This window comes from Hemicordylus capensis, chromosome 11 (genome assembly GCF_027244095.1).
Source record: "Hemicordylus capensis ecotype Gifberg chromosome 11, rHemCap1.1.pri, whole genome shotgun sequence".
In the NCBI taxonomy this organism is placed as follows: Eukaryota; Metazoa; Chordata; class Lepidosauria; order Squamata; family Cordylidae; genus Hemicordylus; species Hemicordylus capensis.
Window position 1 is genome coordinate 5,542,943 of NC_069667.1, and position 11,260 is coordinate 5,554,202.

General features: G+C 49.1%; 1 protein-coding gene across 1 annotated transcript in view; it reads right to left on the reverse strand.

Moving 5' to 3' along the window:
• The window catches only part of PAK3 (p21 (RAC1) activated kinase 3), a 148,709-nt gene extending 139,280 nt beyond the window's left edge, over positions 1–9,429 (reverse strand). The window contains exon 1 of the mRNA XM_053273963.1: positions 9,025–9,429. The gene's annotated coding sequence lies outside the window, so the exon portion shown is untranslated. The remainder of the gene's footprint in view (positions 1–9,024) is intronic.
• Between the last annotated feature and the right edge of the window lie 1,831 nt (positions 9,430–11,260).

Here is an 11,260-nt window from a genome sequence, read left to right on the forward strand (position 1 = left end):
GTCCCTGACAAAATCCTATTTTTGCCTTTAGACTAGAATCCCGTGCTGAAAGTTGATAGTGCAAGTTGCTGTGTGAATTACAGTGTTTCTTCTAGCAGATCTTCAACCATCATCCTTTTGGCTTCAAACTCAATGAAGGATGGATTATTGCAGAATACATTAATGCTACATGCAGTCAGTTCTAGATGTAAGCACAAGATAAGTAAGTTACATTTTAGGCCCCCACATTATGAGGGGTCACTGTATCCCCCCCAAAAAATTTTTTGGATGAAATTTCAAGTTTTACGTACCAGACTAGGTTTCAAGTTTTACATACTCTGAATCCAAGACTAGGTTTTTTCCAAGTTCTTTGACTTTCGAAATCAAGTGGGGTGGGTGGGTGATTTTAAATTCAGAGACCTTTTCCTTTTGGGTAAACTCAAATATAACCTGCATTTAGCCTCTGTTTTTAAAGGGGTTTAACTTACGCAGTGGGGAAATAACTTGCCTAGGGAGCAAGAGATTGCCGGTTCAAATCTCCGCTGGTATGTTTCCCAGAATATGGGAAAGGGCCCACAGCTGGAGGGTTGGCTTTCCCCCGATGTGCTCCACCATACAGAATTGGCAAAGCGTTCTTCCTTGGCTGCATATATGTGAGCAGCTGATTTGCACAGCCTAATTTAAGTTGGTAGCTCAAAACGCTTCTGGCTCCATCCAGGCATCCTCTCCGTCTCCTCATCCCTGTCTTATTTCATGTTCCACAGCTGCAGTGCAGAGCTGGCAGTTTCCTTCCCTGCCTAGGGCCCAGCCAGTGTTGAGACGGGCACAATTTTAAAGGCAGAGATGCTGGATTTCAAAATCCACACTGAGTTTGTTTTACACACAGAGGGAGGGGGAGGGAGGGGGAGGGAGCAGCCTTTTATTATCGTCTTAGGAGAAGGCAGGGGCGAAATTGCCAATACAGCCACCTCAAAATATGTATGCACGGCATGTTCATCCTTCTTTTGTGGAACTCAGGGAAGCATCCATGGTGCCTTATCAGTGTATCCTCACAACAACCTTGTAAGGTAGGTAGGGGGGAAGAGCACGATTGGCCCAAGGTCAACCAATCCGCTTCAGGGGTAAGCAGGGATTGGCTCCAGAGGCCACCCAGGGAGGTCATTCATGCAATCCAAAACTTTGTTCTAACCAGGTTAAGGAGCTGTGTGTGCTCCCAATTTTTGTGTGTGGAAGCAAAGTGAGAGGAAAGCCATGGGTAGAAGCAATTATGTGGAAGCAATGAAGGGAGGAAAGCTACCCAGGTTTCCCTCCTACCTTGCTTCCACACAACTGAAAATTGGGAACACACACAGCTCCCAAACCCAGGTAGAACAAAGTTTCGGATTGTGTGAATGACCTCAGGGTCAGGAAAAGACGACCTAAATGGACTACAAGACTGAAGAGCACTCATGTGAAAAGAAGTACCACCTTGGCCCTTTCCTACAATCCCAAACCTTTTGGGATGGTGTGGAAAACCTAGGAACACAGGAAGCTGCCATATACTGAGTCAGACCCTTGGTCTATCTAGCTCAGTATTGTCTGCACAGACTGGCAGCGGCTTCTCCAAGGTTGCAGGCAGGAATCTCTCTCAGCCCTATCTTGGAGATGCTGCCAGGGAGGGGACTTGGAACCTTCTGCTCTTCTCAGAGCAGCTCCATCCCCTAAGGGGAATATCTTACAGCAATGCTCTTCTCATGATCAGTGAGAAAGGCTACCCTCTTTTGCGGGGAGGAAGCCAGAAAACGCTTCCTCCCCACAGACGATGATGGAGAAGCCTCTGGGCAAGCAGATCACCCACCCAGACAGGCACCCGAGCCACGCCACGCCTCGACCAGCCACTCCAGGGGTTGGGCACAGGGAAGCACCGCTGCGTGGCTTTCCCCCCACCCCTCCCTCCCCCGAGTGTGTCCAACACACAATCAATTAATCCAGTGTTTGGGCCTGCTTGTGCCCAAAACCTGGGTTAAGTAGTGGGCTACATAAGCGGGCTCACCGCCACGGCTCCCGGTGGTTCACACACGCAGCACAAACCTCTTTTAGTCTCGATTCTGCTGCACATGTGAATAGCCTCAGTTTGTAGCCTACTTTCCTTAAGGAAAGTAAGCTTATGAGATCAGCCAGCTTTCTGCGTGTGTCCATGTGTGTGCCCCCCTATCAACTTTGCAATGCCTGGACTGATTGGGACCACATTTGGTCCAGTTGTAGGGACACATAGCGACACCTCAACAGCGTAGTTTGTGATGATGTCATCCACCCCGATTCAAGATGGCGGACACATAAACGTTTGCAGCGCATCTGGGCGAACTTGTGAACCACCTAACCAATTTGAACCAAATTCGCTACAGCTGTAGGGACACATAGGGACGCCTCAATGGCATAGTCTGTGATGATGTCACCCACCCCGATTCAAAATGGCAGACATGTGAACGTTTGAGGCACAAGTGGGCTAACTTGTGAAGATGGTAATTATCAATTAAGATTGGAGTGAAAGGAAAGTAGGCAGATTAGTTCTTACCAAAACTTCTTGTTCTCTCTGAAAGGACTGAACCAGAGTCACCCCTGAGGAAGAGGTCTGAGACCTGCAATGTGTGGGGCAAGAATCTTCTGGGCCTCTTTGAATTCTCCTCGTCTTTCAGTTCTGCATTTAACGTTTTCAGTCTTTCCATCCTCACTTCTTACAAAACCAGAACTTGCAAGCACAGGTTCCGATTTTCGAAGCACATCCCAGAAGTTTCTTTTTAAGGGAGCAAGTCGTTCTTTGAGCAACTCCGCTGGGTTAGGGGCTATCTCTGCAATTTACTTCTCAGGGAATACTCAAGCAAAACATGGCTTTCTAGGAGAGTAAAAGAGAAAGCCACTGGCCTGGCTATGTGATAAACATGGCTGTCTGCTCATTTCTCAGGGGAAGAAACCAGGCAGAAAACAAAGCTCCTCTCCATTGGCAGCACCGTCAGCACAGCCCACTTGAATGGGCCTCTTTCATTCCACGAGGCGAATATTGCCTTTCCGTTAAATAGACAAACATCCTACCTAGCATTCCCCTGTATTTACTTTCGGGCCTTAAATGATCATGCAGAGGGGGACAGAAAACACCAAAAAGCAAAAGGAACTCCGATGGAAATACATCGCCCATCTTGACAGCACGGTAGACTTTCGCACTGCTGCTGGGCTCGTGGTGGTGTTGAACCCCAGTCAGCATTTCTGTTAAAAAGCTAAGAACCACCCTGCTTGAGCAGACCAAAAGACCATCTACTCCACTGAATCATACAGAGACACTGTGGGCACCCTCCTCTGCAGGCAGGTACATCCAGCTCACAGGGGTCTTTCATTGCTATTTTTTAATGACACACTGATAGGTCTCTCATGATACCCCATTTGGGGACCAGACCAAAAGGCCATCTACTCCAGTGAATCATACAGAGACACTGTGGGCAACTTCCTCTGTGGGCAGGTACATTCAGCTCACAGGGGTCTTTCATTGCTATTTTTTAATGACACACTGATAGTTCTCTCATGATACCCCATTTGGGGACCAGACCAAAAGGCCATCTACGCCAGTGAATCATACAGAGACGCTGTGGGCAACCTCCTCTGTGGGCAGGTACCTTGAGATCACAGAGGCCTTCATTTATTTTTATTTTTTTAATGACTATATTCTCCCATGGCACCCGCTTTGAGGTTGGCCAAGCCAGCCCATCTAACTCAAACGGCACAGTGTCTGTTAGGGATGTGATGGATCTCCCCCTTCCTTTGCTCATCCATCAGGGCACCTGCCTTGTTACAGAAGATGTATGTCGCTTCCTTATTGACTTCGGGGCACCTTCTGCATAAATTAGCCAGAGGCCTCTTGGTCACAACCCACTGCTAAAAATTCAATCAGCATTTTGATGATTTTTAATTTGCGATCACGCACAGGTCAAGGTTCGCTGACCCGTCAGGAAAGCTTCGTTAGCAAGATATGAGTTGCCCTGTAATCACACCATTAATTGTAAGGAACCAAAGCTCCTCCAGAATGGGGTTGTGTGCAATATGGAACCCTGCAGCTTTTTACCAGTTCCAAAATGAGATGCCCCCCCACCCCAGTTCCTCCGCCTTTCAGAGCAACAAGATGCATGCACACATTATCTTTAACTTTCTTCTCCACCCACCCTCAAAGCAGCTTGCGTACTCACAATGGTCACCTGCCACACACATTTGTAGCAGCTAACCTATGGTGAGGTATGTGTTACTGCAGGATCAAGAGGATAACTTCAAGAGGCTATTTGCTAATGGGGCCACAGCTCAGTGGAAGAGCATCTGCTTAGCATGCAGAAGGTCCCGGGTTCAATCCCTGGCAGCATCTCCAGGTAGGGCTGGGAGAGACTCCTGCCTGCACCCTTGGAGAAGCCACTGCCAGTCTGTGTAGACAATACTGAGCTAGATTGACCCATGGTCTAAAATGGTAAAAGGAGGCTTCCTCTGTTCCTAGGTAAGAGAGTGGGAAATAGGGGCACTGAAATTCACCAATTTTAGCCAATTAATGGCACAACGGGGAAGTAACTTGCCTAGGGAGCAAGAGGTTGCCGGTTCGAATCCCTGCGGGTATGTTTCCCAGACTATGGGAAATACCTATAGTGGGCAGCAGCAATATAGGGAGATGCTGAAAGGCATCATCTCAGACTGCGCAGGAGAAGGCAATGGTCAATCCCTCCTGTATTCTACCAAAGACAACCACAGGGCTCTGTGGGCACCAGGAGTCGACACCAACTCAAGGGCACACTTTACTTTAGGTTCAGAATACAAAGCATTAATTAATAATGCTTGCCTTACATACAAGGCAAAGATGAGGCCCATTCACACATTATGTCCAACATTCGTACAAGGAGTGTGCAGTGCAGTGTATACAGGTACAGATCTGTACACAGGGTCATTCTCATCTTGACATCACAACAGAGCCAGCGTGGTGTAGTGGTTAGAATGCTGGACTACGACCGGGGAGACACGAGTTCAAATCCCCATTCAGCCATAATACTAGGGTGGACCCTGCTTAGCTAAGGGGACAAGTCATGCTTGCTACCACAAGACCAGCTCTCCTCTCCCACAGTATGAATCCATGCTCAATCCAAAAGAAGCTAGAAAAGGAAACAAGAGGTCTCCAGTTTCTCTACCGATACAATCCATAGCTCATTCCTAACATGTATTGAAGCTTAAGCCAGGCTCTCAATATAAGCAGCTTAGGAGCAGCATTTAGCTGGAAAGGCTGAGCTCCTCTTTCCCTCCCTCCCTCCACAGCGGTGGTTGTTTGGGTTGAACTGAGTCAGGCCATAGGTCCATCTAGCTCAACTCTGACTGGCAGCCACTCTCCAGGACTTCAGGCAAGAGGCCTCTCCCAGCCCTACTTGGGGATGCCGCCAGGGATTGAACCTGGGACCTTCTGCATGCAATGCATCTGTAAGACTCATAGTACATGTAACGAAAGCATGTAAGCCCGTTTCTGTGCCTATATATATGGAGCACACAACCACACACACACACACACAAACACACAGACGACCATCAGTTTTGCAACATACAATACAGGGCAATACAACAAATATTTATATACCGCTTTTCAACCAAAGTTCCCAAAGCAGTTTGCATACAGAAATAAATAAATAAATAAATCAAATGGCTCCCTGTCCCCAAAGGGCTCACAATCTAAAAAGAAACATAAGAAAGACCCCAGCAACAGCCACTGGAGGGATGCTATGCTGGGGGTGGATAGGGCCAGTTGCTCTCCCCCTGATCTATAAAGAGAATCACCACTTTTAAAAGGTGCCTCTTCGCTCAGTTAGCAGGGGATCATGTGAATTCCCAGGTGAACCAGATGTGTGTGCAGTTATCACACGACACACACTAGCTTCTACAGAGAACTGATTTTTCTTGAAACAAGAAAATACCGTCGATAGAATGAATGATATCTTTTGGTTACAGGGCCTCTATCCTCCATGGCCACCATGAACTTGTCCTGTTCCAGCCACAGCTAAGCGTCTGCGTCTTTAGTTATGAATATTATCATTAATTACTGTTGTTGTGTCACGGAGGAGGGTGATTGCAGGCAAATTTTGCCCACCCTGGGTGCAATGCTTTTAAGGCCGCACAACAATCCCCTTAAAGCCGTTCCGCCTGCTAACTGAGCAAAGGGACACCTTTAGAAAGTGGTGATTCTCTTATATTTAGCAGGGGGAGAACAACTGACCCTATCCATCCCCAGCCCAGCATCCCTCCAGTGGCTGTTGCTGATACCTGCCTTATGTTTCTTTTTAGATTGGGAGCCCTTTGGGGACAGGAACCCACCTTATTGATGCCTTATTTGTTTTCCTATGCAAATCATTTTGAGAACTTTGGTTGAAGAGCCGTATATAGATATTTGTAGTAGTAGATGTGAAAGCTGGACTTTGAAAAAGCAAGATAGAAAAAGCATTGACACTTTTGAACTTTGGTGCTGGAGAAGACTTTTGAGGATCCCGTGGACAGCCAGGAAAACAAACCAATGGATCATGGAACAGATCAATCCAGAATTTTCACTCGAGGCACAAAGGACCAGGCTCAAACTATCATACTTTGGACACATTATGCGAAGACCCAGCTGCCTTGAGAAGTCCATAATGCTGGGGAAAGTTGAAGGGGATGACCAGCAGCAAGGTGGATGGACTCGACTATGACAGCAATGAATGCACCACTGAGAGACCTTAAAGGCCAAGTAGAAGAAAGATCATCCGGGAGAGAATCTATCTATGTGGTCGCTGAGTCGAAACCAACTTGATAGCACTTAATCAGTCAATCAATCAGTAGTAGTTAAAAGAGTTACCAATTTAATACCAAGAGATCCTTCCTTGAATTGCCAGCCAATAAAGCTATGAAACACTGAGATCATTCACACAATCCAAAGCTACTTTTCCTCCTCCCTTGCTTCCACACAATCACTTCTACCCAGGTTTTCCTCCTACCTTGCATCCACACAACCAAAAATTGGGAGCAACACAGCTCCAAACCTGGGTAGAGCACAGTTTTTGATTGTGTGAATGGCCTCATTGTGTTTCAGCTGTTTTCAGTTCATTGTGTGAACTAAGCTGATCTCCCTTATTTTATAAGGAGGCAACAATTCTATGCACTCTGGCTTGGATAGTAGCCTCCTTGAACTCAGGGGAGTTTACTTCTAAGGAAGCACACACACACACACACACACACAAGATCCAGCTGTGCAAGGGACTGATTCTACAATTCCCATCCTATTTATTGAACAGTAAGTCCCATGGAACACAGGGGGGCTTACGTCTGAGTCAACATGCTTACTGTAGGGCTGCAATGCCAGGCGTGCTTACTTGGAAGTAAGCCCACTGAATCTGATGGAGCCTATTTATGGTTAAAGAAATCAGTGCATGAACCAGCTGGGGTGGTGGGTACTATCTGAGGGGATGAATACTCATTGCTATTTTTGACAGAGGCACTATGCCCTCGTGAGAATACTACATGTCAAGTCACTGAGGAAGACTGCGAGTCAAAATACGTCTGACTTTATAAGGATCTATAAGGACTCAAACTCACTTGGAATCACAAGACTACACAATCTAGTCAACATATGTCTGAGGACTTTTACGATACTTGAACTAATTACCTAGCCAGCAAATGTTTGAGGACTTTTAATGTATTATGGCTTTTTAAAACAAGAATTATAATGTTTTAAGCCATTTTATGCAGCATTACTAAACTTTATTATCAAAATACCCATGGCACAGTGGGGAAGTAACTTGCCTAGGGAGCAAGAGGTTGCCTGTTCAAATCCCTGCTGTTATGTTTCCCAGACTATGGGAAACACCTCTGTCGGGCAGCAGCGATCTAGGAAGATGCTGAAAGGCATCATCTCACACTGCGCGGGAGGAGGCAATGGTCAACCCTTCCTGTATTCTACCCAAGGCAACCACAGGGCGCTGTGGGCGCCAGGAGTCGACACCGACTCGACAGCACAACTTTACCTTTAGGACCATATCACAGTTTCCTCTGATCTTTTTTATTGCTTTGGTTTACCTTTTAGATCGGATTCATACTGTGTGTTGTTTTTGGTATACCATTTTAAAAGCTTTTAACTGTTTTAGAAACACATAAGCTCCTATAAAATTGTATGGATGTTGTCAAAGGAATGGAAATGGGCAGGAATGTCCTCCAGAGATTACTCCAAGCAGAGAGGACAACCGTTTGTGCACTGTGACCCTCACCCTTTACTCTGTGCAGAAATGACTGCAATTTTACCCTTATCGTTTGGGGGGTAGGGACAGGTACAGAAGAAGCTGTCATATATATCCTGAGTCAGACTATTGGTCCACCTAGCTCAGTATTGCCTTCCCAGGCTGGCAGCGGCTTCTCCAAGGTTATAACGCAGGAACAATAACACAGAGAAAACTAAAGGGCTACTAATCTCCCCGCCTCTAGGGGAGAGGAGCATCTGTCTGCAGAGATGTGTGGGCCTGGCTCCTGACCTATGCAGCCGAGCCAGCCCAGGCCTGTCTGCAACACCCACGCCCTGCCCCTCTACCTGGCGGAGGAGAGCCGCAATTGAGGGAGCAGGCTGCAATGGGCCGGAAGACACCTCGCTGCACCCCTCTTGCCAGCTGCAGAGAGTCTGGACTAGCTGGGGGGGGGGGCAAATCCTCTTGAGTCTATCCTGGGGGGGGGGGTGTGCCCTCAAGAACCTGCGTGTTGAGAAATGACGCTTCACTTGCGCGGAGGGGGCGCTCCAAAGGCCTTTAGGTCCAGGCTCCAGAATGAGCTCGGTGCGCCCCCGGGTATCAGCCGAGCTGGCTGGCCCCGGATCAACAGCTGTGGGTGCGCAAGGTGTGATTCCTCCCCCGCCCCGCTCCTCCCCAACTTCTGTGGCTCAGGGCAGCAGCCGCCTCCCCACCCCACCCCACCCCACCCGGCAGCAGGGCCAGCTGGCCGGAGGGCTCGGGGAGGGGTTTGGGGCACGGCGACTGCGCGCACAGTACAGACCTAAATCGGGCTCGTCCTCGCCTCTTCTGCGCCGCCGGAGGAGAGCCGCGCTCTCTTCTCTCCCCTCCGCAGCTGCAGGAGGAGCAGAGCGGCGGCGGCGGCGCGCGGCGGATGCCTCCCGGGGAAGGATGCTCGGCGGGCGGGCCTCATCCGGGGCCCATTGCGCCCGGGCCAGCCTGGGGGGATCGCCCCATCACCACCAGCAGCAGCTGCAGCACGGAGGGAGAGGACCGGCTGCTCCCTCCGGGGGACGCTGACCTGGGCTGGGCCGGGCCGGGCGGGGGCTCCTGCAGCCGGGCGGAAGTGAAGCCCTTCCCCTTCCCCTTCCCCTTCCTCCAGCCGGCGGCGGGCGGAGGCGAGCCGGCAAGGGGGTCACGGCGCCGCGGGGCAGGCGCGCCCACGGAAGGAGAGCCGCCCTCGGGCAGGTGCGCCGAGGAGGAACCGGGCGGCGGCCCGATCCGACGGCTGGGCGCTCTGGAGGATGGAAGCAAGGGCAGCAGCTCCGGGCGGGGCGGGGTGCCGCGAAAGTGCCCCCCACCCCCGCGCGCGTGCCAGAAAAGTGCCTCCTCCATTTCGGGTCCAGAATAGATACGCACCTTCATCGGAGCCGATGCACTTTGCCCCTGCTGTGCCCACCCCCGCAATTTTTTTCTAGGACAAGCGTGGGCAAGGGCCCCTCACCCCAGAAAGTGGCTTTCCCCCCCCACCTGCCCCCCATTTTTGTTTCCGAGGTCTAATCTGTGGGAGACAGCTGGCCCACCCCGATATGCCCTTTGTCCCCCCAGGGCCGCCGCTGTCTGGAAGTAAGTCCCGTGGAACGCTATGAGACGTGATTCTGAAGACAACAGCCCATGCCTGAAAGCAAGCAGCCCCTTCGTCCATTTCTCTAGGCTCAGGAACAGTTTTGTTGGTTATTGACAGTTTATTGCAATCAACTTAATAGGAACGGAGGAAGCTGCCTTATACCGAGTCAGACCATCAGTCTATCTAGCTCGGTATTGCCTACACAGACTGGCAGCAACTTTTCAGTTGCAGGCAGGAATCTCTCAGCCCGGTTTTGGAGACGCCAGGGAGGGAACTTGGAGATCAGATGTTCTTCCCGGAGCGGCTCCATCCCCTAAGGGGAACATAAGAACATAGGCAGCTGCCATATACTGAGTCAGACCCTTGGTCCATCTAGCTCAGTATTGTCTACACAGACTGGCAGTGGCTTCTCCAAGGTTGCAGGCAGGAGTCTCTCCCAGCCCTATCTTGGAGAGGCTGCCAGGGAGGGAAGTGGAATCTCCTGCATGCAAATGTGCAGGTGCTCTTCCCAGAGCAGCCCCATCCCCAAAGGGGAATGTCTTATCTGTGCTCACACATGTCTTCCATTCAAATGCAAACCAGGATGGGCCCTGCTTAGCAAAGGAGAGAATTCATGCTTGTTACCACAACATCAGCTCTCCTCGATGAAAGTTGTGTCTGTGTCTGTCTCTGTGTGTAGTTTGGCAAACCATTTTTAAAAATCCAGTCAGGCGCAATGTTTCCCACCCCCCAACCTTTATTTTACATTTCCAAAATAACACATTGCAACATTCCAAAAAAGTACAATGAAATTATATTCAACCCATATTTTAAAATGCTTATATGAATACAATGAGCGTAGACACTTCACACTACAAAGCAAATCTATCAACAAATGCAAATCAAATTGTTTTGATTGGTGCAAGTTTTTGCGTTCCACAGAACGCTTCTTCAGGCTTGTGCATGTTAATGCCCCCCACACTCACATACATACACAAAGCATAAAGTAAAGTGTGCCATCAAGTCGATTTCGACTCCTGGCACCTACAGAGCCCTGTTGTTTTCTTTCGTAGAATACAGGGGGGGTTTACCATTGCCTCCTCTCATGCAATATGAGATGATGCCTTTCAGCATCTTCCTATATCGCTGCAAAGCATACATAAGGAATAAAGAGAGGCAATGGGGAGAGAAGTTGCTGGGAATCTCCACTGTAGTCAAAGTTGAATGGAAGAGGCTTGCAGACATGCGACCCAGCTTCTATACATGTTTACTTGGAAGTAAGCCCTATTATGGTCAGTGGTAATTGCTCCTGTCTAAGTGTGCACATAGGGTTGCAACTTTAGTCTGTCCACTTCTAGTAAGAGCAAAAATCCATACATACAGAAATAATAAAACAACACTATGATAATGACCAATCCCAGGGCAAAATGGGCACGCTTTCGGGTTCATCAGG